This window comes from Spermophilus citellus, assembly GCF_964194105.1.
Source record: "Spermophilus citellus genome assembly, chromosome: 3".
Classification (NCBI taxonomy): domain Eukaryota; kingdom Metazoa; phylum Chordata; class Mammalia; order Rodentia; family Sciuridae; genus Spermophilus; species Spermophilus citellus.
In genome coordinates this window covers 4,673,688-4,691,259 of record NC_138184.1, presented here as the reverse complement: position 1 = coordinate 4,691,259, position 17,572 = coordinate 4,673,688, and the positions used below count along the sequence as shown (strand labels likewise).

At 50.5% G+C, this 17,572-nt stretch overlaps 1 protein-coding gene across 6 annotated transcripts in view; it reads right to left on the bottom strand.

The window, feature by feature from the left end:
* The window catches only part of ARHGEF18 (Rho/Rac guanine nucleotide exchange factor 18), a gene marked incomplete at its 5' end in the record, with an annotated part of 74,650 nt that overhangs the window by 20,051 nt on the left and 37,027 nt on the right, over positions 1–17,572 (bottom strand). The gene's annotated exons all lie outside the window — the stretch shown is intronic.

The following is a 17,572-nucleotide window of genomic DNA, read 5'->3' as shown; positions in this document are numbered from 1 at the left end:
AGAATAAAACCCTCCTACACCCCCCTGGGTCTTTGCAGGGGGTGGAGAGTTGAGGGTGGGCTGTGCTTGCTGTAAATCACCTATGCATATGAAGCAGGCGCCCCGCGCTTGGAGTGGCTCGTGCGGACATCACACACACACACACACACACACACACACACACACACACACGGATAATTAGTCTGAGATTGATGTCAGGGCGACGCTAAGACCCAGGGACCGCGGGGCACGATGCTGATTTAGCTGCCCTGTTCTCAGCACTTGAACAGAGTGCTGCCATCAAAGACGCCAAGCTCCAGCTCTTTACACAGTGACTGTAAACCAACCCAACATGCGGCGGGGCTCCAGAGGGTCGTCCACAGGCGTCTGCCCATCAATGTAAGGGTCTGGATTGGAGGATGCATGTGTTCACTGGTGGATATGTTTGCTATTGATGGAAAAATGCCCTTTTTTTTTCCCCTCACTGCTAGTGATTGAACTCAGGGTTTCTATTACCGAGCTATACCCCAGCTCAGAAAGATGCAATTTTTTTCTTTTTCAAAATATTACTACTATTATTAGGTACCAGGGATTGAACCTAGGGTTGCTTAACCACTGAGCCACATTCCCAGTCTTTTTATTCTTTTTTTTTTTTTTTTAATTTTGAGACAGGGTCTTGCTAAGTTGCTTAGGGCCTTGCTAATTTCCTTAGTCTGACCTTGAATTTTAATCCTCCTGCCTCAGCCTCCTGAGCCTTCGGGATTACAAATGTGCACCATCAAGTCACAAGATGTGACTCTTAATGAAAGCTCGACTGTGGCTCATGCGCTGGGCTGAGTTTCTCCCTCCTGTTTGACCAGCCAGCCATTGAAATCCAGTCTTGTCAGGATGGGCTGCGTGGCGGAGGGACAAATAGCAGGATTAGAAGGGAATCTGGTGGCTTCCCCACCTGACTCCTGTGTCCCAGGTGCATTCACCCACTGGTTTCTCTAGGTCACTGGAAAGAGGGCAGCTGTGGCTGGTCCTAGGCAGCATGGAGTCCGTGAAGGGGCTAGGCGCGGATCCTGGCCCAGGAGGAAGCATGCTTCTCAGGGAGTGGACTCAGCATTGTGAGTGCTAATTTGGGTAGAAATTTTGGATGGCTGCAAATGTTAGATAGGTACGTGCATAATTTGCACATGTCCCCCAAAGTCTATGTGTTGAGGTGGGTTTTTTTTGTACTGGGGATTGAACCCGGGGCCCTTCACCACTGAGCCATATCCCCCACCCTTTTTTATTTTGAAACAGGGCCTCACTGAGTTGCTGAGGCTGGCCTGGAACTTGTGACCCTCCTGCTTTAGCCTCCTGACCTCCTGAGTTGCTGGGATTACAGGCGTGGCCATGGCGCCTGGCCATCTGTTAGAAATTCAATCCCCAGTGCGATAGCATTGGGAGGTGAAGTCTAGTAAGAGGTGATCAGGAAACCAGGTCTCTGCCTTCTGAATGGATTGATCTCGCTTTCACTGAAGTGGGTCAGCTGTGGTGAGAGTGGATTTGATATAACAGCAAGCTGCCCCCCGCCCCAGTGGCTCTTGCCCCATCCTCTCTTGCCCTTCCACCTTCTGCCATGGCCTGGCACAGCATGGGGCCCTCGCCAGATGCCAGCACCATTATCTTAGAGTCCCCAGCCTCAAGAACCATTAGATAAATAAATCTCTGCTCTTTATAAATTATCAAGGCTCAGGTATTTTGTTATAGCAGCAGAAAATGGATTAAGACACTATGTATTAAGATTTTCTGGCAGAAGAGTAATGAAGAAAGCTTGTAAATGAAGATGCCAATCATCAGCTGTGTGATCCCACACTGCACATATTTTTCATAGCTATTCATTCCTTACTATGTCCCTGCACAATGGCGATGCCATTTATGTGTCAGACATCATGTTAATAAATGGCTAATGATTACTATTGTTATGGTAGACTAAAGTACCCAAGATGTCATTCATATATAAATACCTGTGTACAAAGAAATCATAAGTCGTTCCTCATCTATGTGGTTCAGGGCGGGGGGCATTTCCTGCCAGTTTCACACCACGTGAAACCCCACCCGGGCAATTATGACCTAAATATACAAAAATGCGACAAATCCTGAAATGCAGCCTTGGCTCAGCCTCCTGGCCTGGCTGGCAGAACTTTCCTGGGAAGCAAGGTCTGGCCTGATGTCTCATGGGTTCTGCTTTAATCACACAGTCCCCGGAAGAAAAGCCATTATCAACACCACGTACGAGTCCCTGGTCCAAAAAATGCTAATAAACTATTGGTGATTGACTCAATGCTGCCTTGGATGATTCAGGAGACAACATGAAGCTTCATGGCTCAGGGAAGACAGTCAACAAATCACATCTCTGCAACACGGAACTGTGGCAGCCAGTAGCTCTGCCACCAACAGCTGTATTAATCATATCTTTTCATTCTGTGTTTTTGATGCTTTTGACATCTGCCTTGCTGACCCTGGGGGATCGTCCCTCCCAAGGTGAATCAAATTCTAGACACTGTAAGGACTCACATGAACCTCTCACATGCAACCCAGCCAGCCCAGCGCTCAGGCGCCACCCTTCCTCATCAGGCCCTGGCACTCCAGGTCACGACCACCCCAGGACCAGCCCTATGTGCAGCGCCTGCTAAAATGACTCACACCAGCAGCCTGGGGCCTGCTTACTCTGCCTTGCCTACTCCTGCCTGCAGAAACCGCAGTGAAGGCTCATGCCTACATTCCCCTTTCACTACCTCTACCTTCTGACCCACCCTGGATCCTCCTGGTGCAGCTCTGCATGATGTACCATGCCTGCCTCCATGACTTCTTTCACAGGGGTCACTTCTGCATTTTTGAGTCTTATCATACCTGGTTAAAACAAATCCCAGCCACCCCTAGTACACCTGCTGCCCAGGGGCCTGCAAGTCTGTTGCCAGAGAAGGGAAAGCCTCCAGTCTCCCGGGTGACAGTTTTCTTCAGTCCAGAGGGAGGTTACCACATGCAAACCTGAGGCTGCAGCAAGAATGTAAAATGGTGCTTTGAAAAACAGCCTGGCGTTCCTCGGGGGTACACAGTTACTATACTCTTGGTTACATGCCCTATGAAGTGAGACACACGTCCACACAAATATCACACAGGATTGTTCACAGCGCACAAGTTATGGCAACCAAGTGGAAACCACCCAAAGTCCACTGACTGATGAATGGATGGACACAATGTGGTCCAGGGTGTCCACACAATGGAAATGTTCAACCACACACATGCTGCAGCTCAGATAAGCCCGAGGACGCCATGCCCAGCGGAGGAAGTCAGAAAAAAGACCACCCAGAGGATGAGCCATCTATGGAAGTGTCCAGAATGGGCACATGGGAATGTGGCTTGGTGGTGGAGTCCCTGCCTAGAATGCGTGAGGCCTTGGGTTCATCCCCAGCACCACAAAACAAACCAACCAAGTCTAGGACTGTGGAAGACTGGAGGGTAATGGCTAATGGAAATGAGGTTTCTCTTTGGGCCCTAACATCAGTTACGGCGACTCAGTTATGGTGAATACATTAAGAGTACTGAAGGGCATGCTAGAATGGGTGAGTTATATGGCATGTGAGTAGCATCTCACTGAAGCTGCTGGGACACACATACAGTCACCTTTCTGCAGGGGACAGACTCGATTTGTAGTTGAGTGTTTGGCAGGAGTCAGTCGTTCCGCCCTTGGCCTGGAGGTAGCAAGTCGGTTCTGCTTAGCAAGCAGGAGGCCTGGGTTCCATCCCCAGCACTGGACGAGAGAAAGACAGAAAGAAAAGGGGAAAAAGGGGGCCCTTGGCACTCAATTAACACTGTCTGCCCCTGCTGAGAGGAGCGATTGATCTGGGGCTGCGGCACTGAGCTGCTCCTGCAAGGGGACCTGGAGGAGAGGCAGGGATGAACAGTGACAGTGTGAAAGCTCCTCTGGCCCAAATGGAAAAATACACTCGTTCTCAGCAACACTCAGACTACAGCCTGTCCTCATGATTTTTAAAACCTGTTTTGCGTTGGCTTTTGGATTTTTTGGAGTGTCTGTAGGAGCAAGTCAGATATCTGAGGAAGCTTACATGGCAGGTGTGATGACCCCACCCAGGAACTCCAACCAGGTGGGCAAAAGAGCCCACGCTAGAGAGCTCCAGTTCGCAGGGACTGCTTTTCTGCAGCTTTGTTCCTGCGTGACTCAATTTCTCACGAATGCTTCTAAGTCACAGGCTTTTTCCTGACGCCCAAAATCCATTAGCTCCTGCAGGAATCAGGAGGACCAACAGTGAGATTAGTTAAGAGGAAGACACAGCTTCTGCCCACGGAAAGTAAGTTTTGAAGAAATCCAATATATGTTCACTGTCTTACTCAGTTTTAAACCACCATTTATACACAATCCAGAAAAATGCAGAAGTACACTGGCTTCTAGAAACAGGAGCTTTTGTGTATGTGTGTGTGCTGGGGCTGGACCTAGGGCTTTGCCCATGCTAGGTAAGCTCTCTACCAGTGAGCCACACTCCAGTCCGAGAAATGCCAGTGTTTAAGAAACCACTGTAAATTCCAAACTGCAGATTGCTGCTGCCCCTCGATGGCAAAATGACTGGCACAGAAATCACTGCATTTTCTGCAAAAGACCACCAGAGGAAAAAGCAGACCAGAAGAGGGTACCTGCAGCTCCCAGTTATACAGACTCAGCCTAAGAAATACCTGCTTCTTTCCTCCTATGCAGTGAGGCCCCGCATCCCCACCCAACCACCTGTGCTCTGTTTCCACCAAGACTTTTGTTAAAGGCTGAGAATGCTACTGGCTCTGGAGAATTCTAGCAAGCACCAGTTACTGACAAGTGCTTTGGAGACAATTAGAGAGAATTTGATGCAAAATGAAGTTTTCAGTTCACAGTTCCTGGCTTTCTGGCCGCCTGAGGTGAGATTGAATCGATGAGAAGAAAAATCATTGATTTCTTTGCTCTGCCTCATTTTGATGTCACACAAGCCAACTGTAAAAGAGAAAATATAGGAGGAAAAAAAACCCACTTAACTCCACGCCTCAGGGGAAAAAGGAAAATTTAAAAAGACACTGAAGATTAGAAGATAAGTATGAGTCAGAAAGAATCTTCTTCCTCAACCTGGAATAGTTGCCCCCAATTTATGGGTTTTGTGTCTATAGACGTGACCAACCAAACACCGGGAGAAGTTTGGTTCTGTACAGAACATGTAGAAATGTCTCCCCGGCCATTTCCACAAACAATGCAGTATAGCTAGTTACAGGGAATTTACACTGTGCAGTCATCTAGAGACGTCTCACACTCCTTGGGCCCGCAGGTGGCAGGTTGCACCAAACACAGTACCATTTTATAGAGGGGTTTGAGCATCCACGGGTCTTGGTCTTGGTGGAGTGTCTTGGAAACAATACCCTGTGGATACTGAGGATGACTGCACCACTCAACCACCAACCAGCCAGCCTGTAAGTTCCCACCTGCAAACTCAAGTCCAGTCGACATCATTTTACTTGCGTGCTTATTTATTACTCTGTTGTGCTGGGGATGGAAACCAGGGCAAGTGCTAGACAAGTGCTCTTCCGCTCAGCCTCACTGCGAGCCAGGTAATTTTTAAAATTGTGCTAATTTGTAGCAGCAGCTCCTCCTCTTGACTCACTATGTGCCAGGCTGAGTTCTTTTTTTTTTTTTTTAAAGAGAGATAGAGATAGACACAGATATAGAGAGAATCTTTTTTGTAGATGGACACAACACAATGCCTTTATTTTTATGTGGTGCTGAGAATCGAACCCGGGTCCCGCCCGTGCTAAGCGAGCCCTCTACCGCTGAGCCACAATCCCAGCCCAGGCTGAGTTCTAAGCACTGTGCACTTCTTCGCTCCTTCATCCTCCCAGTGACTCAACAGCAGGGATCGCTGTCATATTTCATAGCCAAGGAAACAGGCAGATTTGCCCCAGGTGCTTGGCGAATAAGCGGGGGAGCTGAGATGGGACCTGCCAGTTCCAGGCACAGGGAGGAGGGAGGTGGGATACCAGTGACCGCCATGCACAGGGAATGGGGCCTCTTCAGAGACTCTGCGGGGCCTCACAAGATTTTAAGTCTTTCAAATTAGGAGGCGTATCACATACAGGAAAGTACCCCAAACAAACAGCTCAAAAATTAACATAAAGCAAACCACCACACAACCACCATTCAGTCAAGAAATGGGATTTGGGAGTTGCAGGCACTGCCATGTCCTCTCCTCACGAACCCTCCTTCCTTCCCACAGGCGACAGTCCCTTTCCTACATCTGACGACGTAGCCGGTTCTACCTGCATCTGAACCTGATATAAATGGGATCATAGGTATTCTTTTTATGTCTGGTTCCACACTGGGGCATTCATCAACAAACAACAACGAAACCGAGGTGTTTGTCTTGACCGTGTGGGTGTGTGTAGTGAATTTAAACACAAACAGGCATGACAACAGGAAGAATCCATCATCTTATCCTCCAAGTTTATTGCTGAGTTCATTATGCTGAGAAATAACATTAATTAAGTATTTTTTGAGAACAAGAGGTAGGTGGTGGGGACTCCAGGCCATGTTAGGAAAGGACAAGTCAGGTCCCCGTCAGGGCAGAGGCGGTGCAGTGCGCAACACTAGTCCATCTGCCTATGGCCACGTAGGCGTGCTCACAGATCACCAGCCCAGGCCACTTGGGGATGGACACAAGATGAGCACCCTGAGGTCCCTCCATGCCAAGGAGCATGATTCAGCCGTGAGGAGGACCAACACAGACACAGTGTGGAGAACCTTGAGGACACCATGCTCAGTGACGTGGGCCATGCCAGCAGGACCAACACGGCGACTCCACCACAGGTGCTCCCCAGAGTCGTCACACCCCAGAGGCAGAGACACTGGGGCAGCTGCCATCTAAGAACCACTCAAATCCAGAAATCCTTGCCTGGACCAATGTGGCCCTTGCACCCAGAGCCCCTAGAAGAGCCTTGCCTCTGCCTGCTGGCGGGGCAGCCTTCACGAGAACCGACCCATCCCTGCCATCCTCGGCTACTTCTTCTACAAACACATCCCCATTTTCTCATCCTTCCTCTTGAGTCATGGTTGGACTCCTGTGTCGCTGTTCAATCTCTGAGTCCTCGTAGAATCTGCAGCCCACTTGCATCCAAACCCACGAGGGTGCCCGTCAGGACACAGCTTCCAGTGTCGCGGTGGGCCTCCTTCCTGAACTTGAGATCAACTCCAGTGACCCTGGCTGGCCAGCAACTTGGCCCCCGGGTTCCTGTCACTGCATTGGTGCTGATATGACCTAAAGTGACCCAGGCCTGCTATAACTTTTCTGAGGCTTCTGGCAGGTTCCTAATCACCCCTCACCCCCAGTTTTTCATTCATTTTGCTTTTTTCATTCATTCTGCTGCACAGGTGGGGCCCACCCACCTGTCCATCTGTGCCAAGTCTCTTGACATCTCCTTCACTGCACCCTGTTGAGATCACTTAAATAGCAACTGCTCAGCAGTTCACAACCAGAAACCACCGCGACTCCTGTCTAGCATGTTCCTTCCCATTCTTACTTCTGTTAGTTTCTCCAAGGAGGATGAATCTATTGCTGAGGGGTCAATCATTTGTGAGCTGCAGAAGGGACCACTGCACACAGTCTGGCCGAGCACATGGTGGGGGTACTCTGCCTCTCCTTTTGGCAGAAGGCAGGGTACGTGGGTGCCACACGCACTGCTGAAGAGATTTCAGAAACCCTCTGCACTGATCACGGGGAAGCACTCCTCAGATGTCACATACCTGGTTGCTTCCAACATTTCATGTGCAGTTGAGCACCACATAGCGTGGTTTAGGTCTGGGGACTGCATGTAAGACAGTGGTCCCACGGATTACGTCACATGTGACACTGTGGATACCTTAGTTCCTTTAAGTGCACTCTATGAGGTCCACACAGTGACGAAATCATCTAGTGAGGCATTTCTCAGAATGCATCCCCATGCCAAGTTGAGTGACGCGTGACTGTGTGTATAAACACAACTGTGAAGGACATCCGGGTGAAGGATCTTGAACACTTCCTTGGGATGTGTCCTCACTGGTAGAAACTGGTCAGAGGGATGGCTTCCTCATACTTTGGGCCCTCCACAGCCATGCAAACTGACACTGAGAGGGAGTTCCTAGGGATGTGGAGGCTGGTGACAGAAGGAACATGAGACATGCTCTCGCCCCATGCCCGGATAGCTGCGTCTTCCTGCTCAGCCCTGCTGGACTCATTAACAGATTACCCGAGTTCTGGAAGCTTCCTGGGAGCATTAGACTTCAGGCTGCAGATGAACTGCGCTGCACTTTCAACTCTGCAAGTGGGTTGAGGGTCGGAAATTCTTTCTTTTTTAATTTATTTTCCTCACATTTTAAAATTGGTGCATTAGTTGTACACAACGAGGGATCTGTCGCTCCATATTTGTACCTGCACACTGTATAACCATATAATTTGGCCAGTATCACGCCCAGCACTTGCTCAGAGTCTTTGGTTTGTTCAGTGGATATCTACTGAGCACTGTGGTGTGCTGGGGAGACTGTGGTCCCCCCTGCAGGGGACTTGGACTCAACAGCACTTCCCAGGAGATGGCGCACTCCCTCTGCAGGAACTTGACATTCTGCCTCATTCTTCCCATGGCCATTCCTGTGGGCTCTTCTGGAACCTCCTCCCTCATGTTTGAGGCACGAGCCCAGGCTGGGCTGCCTACAGAACACTGCCTGTCTTCTGCCTACCGATGGGCTTCAGGCTGCTCCCTGGTCACTTGCCCAGGCAGTGGCCTCTTGGTGACTGCTCACTCTCATCTCCCCATCTCTGGTGTCTGGGATCCTTCTTAGCCTCACCTCTTGACATCATTTGCATCCTGTACCCCAACAACACTGTCCTGCAGCACTGGAGGTCTGCAGAGCCCCTGGCACCTTGCCCCAGGCCCCCTATGCCTGGCTAGCTTTGGGCTAGTCCATGGCACATGGCCTGGGCCAGTGTGCCCGTTACACTGTAGCCCAGCACACTACTGGCAAGGGCCATCACTACACCTGACCCCAAAGGCAGAGGCCACGTGCCCCCACCTGGGTGCCGGCATCACATCAGATCTGTGTGCTTAGTCAGCCTCTCTTGGCGTGAAAACATGGGCCACTGCGTCCCTGCCCTACATGAGGGCAGTGGACAGAGTGAGGACAGGATGAGGGCGGCATCCAAAGGCGAGGCCAGCAGGGGCCCAGTGCAAACCCCATCATAAACCTGACCTTGTCTTACGGAGAAAAGCCAGGCTGGGGCGCAGCCCAGTGGTCGAGCTCAACTAGCGTGTGCAAGTCCATCTCCAGGACTGAAAAAAGTAAAGAAATTAATGCAGAATCAGGGACAACTGCGGCTTCGAGGGCTTTGGTGGGATTTTAAGTACCACTTAAGTCTCCATGCAACAGGCTGTGCGGCTACCAGGCTCTTTAGTCACGAGTGAGCACCCAGTAAGACAGGCAGGACACCAGGAACACCCTCAAAATGCCAGGAGTTACCTGCTGAATGAAACGGAGTGGAAACTGCCTGAGGAAATGCGTTTACACCCTGCTGCTACTCAAGCAGAACTGGGTTCTTCAGGACTGAAGACTGACCCCGTTCAGCTAAGCTACTCTTCACCCCCATAGGTCTCACATAAACAAAAAATGTCGGCAACTTCCTCAAGCAGGTGCTCTTAGAGGTGAGTTAATGTCACCTGGATACACTAAAATTATCGCAGGCATTGACTTTTGAGTTACTTTCTGGCTTATCAATTTTTTATTTGTATTTAAATTCTGAACATGGGCCAGAGTTTTGACACGATCTTGCCATATTCCTTTAAGTCAGAGGCTATTTTCTCCTCCTATGTTTAATTTCTTGGCTTTTCCTCTTTATTATTCCACCTTGTTAGGTTACCATGATTCTCTTCTTGCCTTTGCTGCATGTTAATCCTGCCTAATGATGGCCTTGGGGGCCTGAGGTGGCCCCTGGAAGACGGAGCTGTCTCCACCTGAAGCCCCTTGGACCACGGGCTCCCGTCACTTGCCAGAGTGTCTTTCCCACTCACCAAAGTCATGAGTTCCCTCCAGCTGCTGCAACAGATGACCAGAAACGGTGGCCTCAAACAACACCTACTTCTTGTTGCACAGTTCTGGGGGTCATAATCTGGCATGGGCCTATCTGTGCTAAGATTAAGGCATCGGTAGGGGATGGTCCCTCCTGAGGTCCCAGGAGAATCCAGTCCCTCCTTCTCCAGCTCCTGGAGGCACTACGGTCTAACCCTCCTGCCTCTTTTCTCATGAGGGTCCTGTGATAACCCTGGGCTCCGGATGACCCAGGACGATCCCCCATCTCCAGGTCTGCTGATAAGTAACTTTAATCCCATCTGCACCCTCAATTTGCTCTTGCCATACAGTATGACGGAACCATGGACGTGATTAGGGGATTAGGACATGGGCCTGGCCAGGGCAGGCCAGGCCAGGCCGAGTCGGGAGAGGTGACTGGCTGCAGCCAACATGCACACATGGTCTGTGCCAAGCCAAGCCCAAACACATGTGTCAACTCCTTTTCTTCTCACCTGAGCCTTGGTGCCATTTTGTGCCCCAAGATGGGAGGTGTGGGAGGCCACCTCACACGTGATCTGAGTTATCTGCCCGACTGGGCAAGAGGCGCTTAGATACATCTTTTGTGTCCAGAGCTTTCCCCACCCTTCTCAGGTCCTAGGGCTTGTCCGTGTGGAGGTGTGCCTGACCACAGCCCCTGAAGACCCAATCATCTCACCTGACCTTGGGACACTGCCCCCCTTAATCTTCATTGGATGGGATTGTCCCCAGAATTTTTTGTTCCCCAATAAAAGTCCATTCCCTGGCATGTTCTCTCTCTCTCTCTTTCTCTCTCAAGCCTCTTCAGTAAACCTCGCTACTTTAATGGGTAGCTCGAGGCTGGGGGTTCAAGAAGCCGTCCTGGAGCTGGTTTAAAGGTAATTCGAGCCTGTCTCTTTAATTCAAACTCCTTTTGGATTTCCCACATAGCCAAACCTTCACCTATAAAGCCTGTGCTGGTCGCGGGCTAAAGGGACGGAGGCATGAAGGGGACAGAGTCGGGGGCGGCAGCAGGAGGACTGTAACAGAGGTGGCTGACTCTGGAAGCTGCTGGTTAAGCCATGGGGCTGACATGGCTCGAGGTGTGTTTGATTTGCTGTCAGCGCTGGGCTTGCTGCCCTTCACCTTTGCTCTGCTCTTTCCTACTCAAGGGATGGCATATTCTAGAATCCAGATTTTTTGTTTTTTACAGTGACCCGGGACCTTGGGCAGAGGCTGACTACAGGCAGGTGTCCCAGGCTGAGGAGCCCATGGGAGGAGGGCTAATGATGAACGCCTCACCCACCCTCCCCGCTCACATCGGCACGCCGCTCCCCACTTCTTCACCACCAGGGGGTCCACCGGGCCAGCTCTCGCCCTCACCTGACCCGACTGTGTCCCTGCAAAGCTGTCTGCTCCCCATCTGGTTCCACAAAGTGACTTCGTGCCATCCTCTGCTCTCCAGGGACTCTACCAGGCAGCTACCTGAGCTGAGGTCACCGCCCTCCTGTGTGATGCCCGGAACTGGCCAGTCCTCCCTTATCATTCTTACTTAACCTTCATTTCAACTTTTTTTTAAGATTTTTAAAAAGATGAACACAATATTTTTACTTTATTTATTTTTATGTGGTGCGGAGGATCAAACCCAGGGCCTCACACGTGCGAGGCAAGCGCTCTATGCTGAGCTAGAACCCCAGCCCCTCCAAGTTTTTTCTAAGGTGGAAGCATACCCGTTAGTTGAACCATTCCATTGGTATATACAGCATTTAAAAACGTCAACATCTACTACCACCTTTAGTCAGTTCTCTGTTGCTGTGACAGAGGCCTTTAAGTTGGGATCAATTTACAGGAGGAAAGGTTCATCCTGGTCTTGGTTTGAGGTTTCAGGCCACGGTCGCTTGGCCCTGGGATGGCGTAGTACGTCAGTGGGAGCAGAGTGGCTGGGAAGCAGAGCGAGAAAGTGGGGGCCAGAGTCCCACTGCTCCCTTCAAGGGCATGTCCCTGGTGACCCAGCTTCACCAGCCTCACCTCTCAAAGGTCCCACCACCTTCCTCGGCTGGGACCAGCCTTGCGCACACAGGCCTGTGGGCCACATTCGGGACGGAAACTAACAAACGCCAACGTGGCATTTTCTCCACACCAGCGTCTTATCTGCAGAGCTCCATTCTCCCTTAAAACAGACAAGAGCTAACAAGGCACACTGCAGCCGGCGAGTCCTCTTAGGAGGAGGAAAAAAGAACCACTGGGGCTGGGCAGGGGCTCAGCGTAGAGCGCTTGCCTAGCACATGGGAGGCCCTGGGCTCCATCCTCAGCACCACATAAAAACAAATAAGTAAAATAAAGGTATCGTGTCCATCTACAACTAAAAAATATTTTTAAAAAAGAACCGTGTGGAACACTCTCGGGCCTAAAAGCAGCCAGCTCCCAGCAGGGCCCTGCAGTGTGCCTGAGGTGCAAACCTTCACCCAGATTCCTGGCTGATAGGAAGGGTCCTAGGAAACTCCGGAGGAGCTCTGGAGAACCGTCCCCTTTCACTCTTGGCTGAATCCCACCCCTCTCCCCCAGCAGCACAAGAGCATTTACAAAAGGAAAGAGGATTTGTAAAAGGAAAGGCGCTGGGGGAACACGGGGCCTTTGTGTGGGAGACGGGCGAGCCACCACCAGGCCACACCCCAGGATCACAAGCCTGCGCCACCGAGCTAGGCTCCCATGGCTTTTTTTAAAAAATTTTAATAATGTTTATTTTTCCTTTCATGAATAAAACACTCGCAGATGTTTCCAAAGACACTAGCGAACTGCACACATCTCGGGGGACACTAGCGACTTGGACATGGGGGCAATGCCGGGCTCTTCAGGAATACCTTGGATTCACTGTTGTAACTATCTTCACAAGTTCTGTGTAATCGCTGTCGCCTGACTTTGCGCTTATCCACAGGCTGTTCTTTATGAAACTTGGCAACTCTCTGATTCAAAAGGCAAAGTGGTCCTCTGAGAACCTGGGGAACTGGAGGAGTCCACACATCGCATCACTGTGAAGCCACATCAGCCTGAGGCCAGCTCTATGGTCCAGGTGATAGGCTGCCCACCTTCTCAAGGGGACACAGCTTCACTGGTTCAGAACCATCTGGGGTGGTGGTGACCATAGGAAGGGGCCCCCCAGGGAGAACGGCTCCACCACCCCACACCCCTTCCTGGGGGAAGAGTACACGGGAACTCTGCACAATCTCTTTAAATTCTATAATCTAAAAAAAAAAAAAAAATCTTAAATTATTTTAAAATAAAAGTTACCAAAAAAGCTCAAAGTGGATGGCAGTGATTTTTATGCCAACAGTGGCATTAAAAAGTACCAGGGTTTGGTGACTGACCGCGCCTTCTGCCTGTGCCACCTCCTTTGGGTCACCAAGGCCCCTGCACTGCACAATTTAAAATGTCCCCGGCCAACACACACACCTGTTCCCTGCCTGGTTGTAGTTTTCCTCTGAGCACTCTCAGCCTACTGAGTCACCGGGCAGAGCGAACCAGAGAACACTGCACCCACCTCCCAGGGGAAGCAGGGTAGGCTCCTGCCAGCCTCCTGTCACCATATTTTTGTCGACCTGTCAATACTCGATCTTCACTGATGTTTCCACCCCAAGATGCCTCATTTAATATACACCGTTAAGCCACCCATGCTGGACTCGTGGCCAGCAGCGCTGCCACTCGGGCCCAAGTGGAGCTTCTCTGGCGAACACATTGTTTTTGTGAGGTGTGTCACGGCCCAACTGTCCTAAGGGACACTGGACAGTGCCTGAGCACTATGCTTGGGAGCCACGTTCAATTTCGAAGTCATGAATGAAAAGCACACAAATGAGAACTGCCTGGCCTCCGCACCCTCGAGGAGGGCACCCCCTTTCACAGGAGAGCTGAAACCAGAGGCAGGTGCCCCAGCTCCCCCCAGCTGGGACCTGCCCTGGGGACACATGTGAAGGGCCAAGAAAGCATCTCGAGTACTGATCTGGGGTTACAGAGATATTTTACCCAGCAGGTGAATTTGGACAGTATTTGTTTATTGAGGAGGGGTCTCCTTGGAGGAGGGGGCTCTGTGCTGTTCCCCGCTGGCATGGCCTGAGACATGGTGCTGCTGGATAATGTTCACTGGAGGCAGGGAGGCAGCGAGGGGACATCCAGGAGGTCCCTGGTCTGGGGTCCCACTGAATGGAGAGGATCCCTTGTTGTGAAGGTCCTGTCGGGGGCCTTTGGGGCTCTTGGGGTTGATGCTTTCTTCCTGAAGCTGAAGTCACAGAGGTTTATGCAGAGCGGTGGCTGGGCTCGGCTCCTGAAAAGGCAGCAGCATGAGGACTGGGTCTGAAGGTAGCCTTGGGAGCACTGAGGACACCACTGGGGCGCTCAGGCCTGTGGCTGGGGAGCAGCAGAAAGAGGACACTAGGGCAGTGCAAGGCCCCAGGACCTTGGGTTGGGCCAGGCAGAGGTGGCAAGTTCAGTTCCACTGTGGGTAGGGGTCTAGCCCCTGCCCCCCATGAGAACTTAAAGTCACAGCTGATGGCAGCTGATCCAGGAGCCTGGCATCAGAGGGAGCTCTAGACTGGGAGATGGAAATTGGGGCATAGGAAGTGGGTGAGATTCTAGAGATCTGGTGGCAGCTTTATGGAAGGATTCATCAAGATAAGATGGAGTTGACTGTCCTGAAGGTCTGGCTTTGTTGAGAGGTCAGGGTACCAGAGCAGCCAAATTACATCAGTCATTTATTCTGGAGGACAAGGGGGAGGACTGCTGTGTTACAGCCACTGGCTCAGACTTTTTTTTTTTTTAAATCAGCTAAAAGCCTTAAGACGCTTTCTCATAGCTGTCATTAGGTCTGTTTTCCCCATCTTATATTCACATAGTTGCTCATTTAGGCCAGTAGTTCCCAACCAGCGGCTACTCTGGTTCCCAGGGCTATTTGCATGCTAAGCCCGTGGTCCACTACTGAGCTGCACCACTAGTTTCTCTTGACATTTCTGATTGTTACCATGGGGGAAGAGAATGCTACTGGTTCAGAAAAGGCAGAGGCCAAGGATGCTGCCCCACACCTTGTGATGCCAAGGACAGCCCACCACGATGATCTGGTCCCAATGGCAACCGTGTCCAGGTTGGAAAACCTGATTTAGACCCAAATGCCTTATACTGAGACCCTTCTTGTGTGCTTCAGCCAACTGCTTCCACTGCTGAACTGTTTGGGTCCCAACTGCCATGTGATGCATAAGGCCCAGTTTTTTTTTTTTTTTTTTTTTTTTTTAGTTGTAGTTGACCACAATACCTTTATTTTATTTAATTTTTTAATGTGGTACTGAGGATTGAACGCAGGGCCTTGAACATGCTAGGTGAACCCTCTACTCTGAGCCAGTACCCCAGCCCCAAGACCCAGTTTTGATAAGGAAGCTTCTTACATCTTCATCTTTTTCACTGACATGTTAAGCAGACAACCCCAACAGTGCAGAGGACCTGTGGTGACCTCCTATTGGTACCAGTGCACTAATGAGTAGCTTCAGGAACTTTCACCCAGCTAGTTAGGAGCCTGGTTACAGGATGATTAGCTCAGAAAGATCTCAGCATCTCTGTGCTGCCTCTCCTACCCCCAAGAGTATTTGCAAGATCTGATCAGAGCTGTCCATTTCCATGTGGTCAACCCCATTTCCTGACCAGCTGGACTTGATGTCCATCTGCCAGAGGGGCTAAGGGCTTCTCCATAAGGATTGGTGCTGGCTTCTGAGGCTCCTGAATCTAGCCTGCCTCATAAATCCCATTCTGTAGGGTTACCTGAAGCAGGGACTCAGGCAGGTATTTGTACCCCATGTTCCCAGCAGAATTACAACAGCCAGAAAGTGGACACAGCTGAGCATCCACCAGTAGAAAAACAGATAAAGTATGACACCCCACCCCCCACCACACACACTTGCTAGACTATTACTCAGCCTTGAAAAGGGAATTCTGACACCCGCTACCTCATGGCCAAACCTCGAGGATGTTATGCTGAGGGAAGTAGGACAGCCATGAAGGGACAGGCACAGCACGAGCCATTCCCAGGAGGCCCATGGAATCGCCAGATCCAGAGAACAGAAAACAGAAAGGTGGTGCCAGGGGCTGGGGGTTAGCGCTTAACAGGGGCGGTTGCAGTTTGTGGGATGGTTGTGCAACAAGGTGTCTGTGCTTAATGCCACTGAATGGTGTATGTAGAAATGGTTAAAATGGCGTTTTACAAGGATGTGACTGCTGGAGGAGACCCGAACCTCAGAGCTGTGACTCCTCGCAGATTGGACTTAGATTTCCTACAGGAGCCTGACAGCATTCACAAGGCAGAAGCTAAACAACACCTGCAACTCTTCCTACCGCCTCCGTTGCCAGCTGTCTGGGTGACAGGACCCAGGCAGCCTCCCAAGAGATCAGTTCCAGCACACCCCACCGAGTTGGCTTGTGCTACAAGGTGTCCTCGTCTCAGCCTGCACTCACTGAACCCCTGGGCAATCACAGGACTGTTAGTGGAGACAGGGGACCTAAGACAGCTCCATATGGCGTCTGGAGTCTCTTGATGAGCAAAGGTGACTGCTGCACAGGGCCGGGGGAGGAGTGTTGGAGCTGCTCATGAGGAGGAAGAGATGAGAACCCTAAGAATCAATCATGGAGGAAGCGGCCCTTCAAAGGGAGGTGGGAAGGGGCAAATCTAATCAGGAGGCCAGAGCTCCGTCTCAAGGCCAGAAAGGGACTGAGAAGAAAGACAAGCTTGGGGTCTGATCTCATTTTTTACCCTATTTGGGGGTTAAAAAAAAAAAAAAAAGCACAAAAGGCCAAGAATGGGGTGGAGATGGCTCTGAACTGCCCAGGCTTGTCCTGGAGCTTATTCACTTCCTTTGACTCATGTTTCACACAATTTTCTGGTACCAGGATGGAGGACCTCCCATGTCATTCACAGGTACTCCAACACTGAGGAAGTGTAGGCCTGTGGACAGTGTTTCTCTAGACCTGGAGCAAAGCTGGAGGCTGAACTGCTGGTTCTCAGCAAAATAATTCTGCCCACTGGGGCCCAGCTAGGAAGGGCAGCAGCTTTCTTTGGGCATCTTTTAAACAATTATGTCAAAACAACTGGCTGTGCAGAAATCAAAATGACATGGCTGGAAAACATTTTAATGAAAACAATTGATTCTGAAAAGATTAATTCAGGTGTAGCTATTACACATCTGAAACCTTCTGAAAAACCCTTCTGGCTTTATTTTTTTAAGTCAGAGACAATTTTAATGTGGGTAATAAAGTGCAAATGTTAGTAGAGGTGGCCGTAAAGAGGACAGAGGAAATCAAATACTTGGTGGAGGCCAGTGGGTTTTCTTTCAGCAGATAATGAGCATTCTGTCACAGGGGAGGCAGGGCACAGAGTCATCAGAACGCCAGGAAAAAACCTGTTTGCCTTCAATGAGTTAGGAAATGATTCAAGGGCACTGCATTTCTGGAAGAAGACAA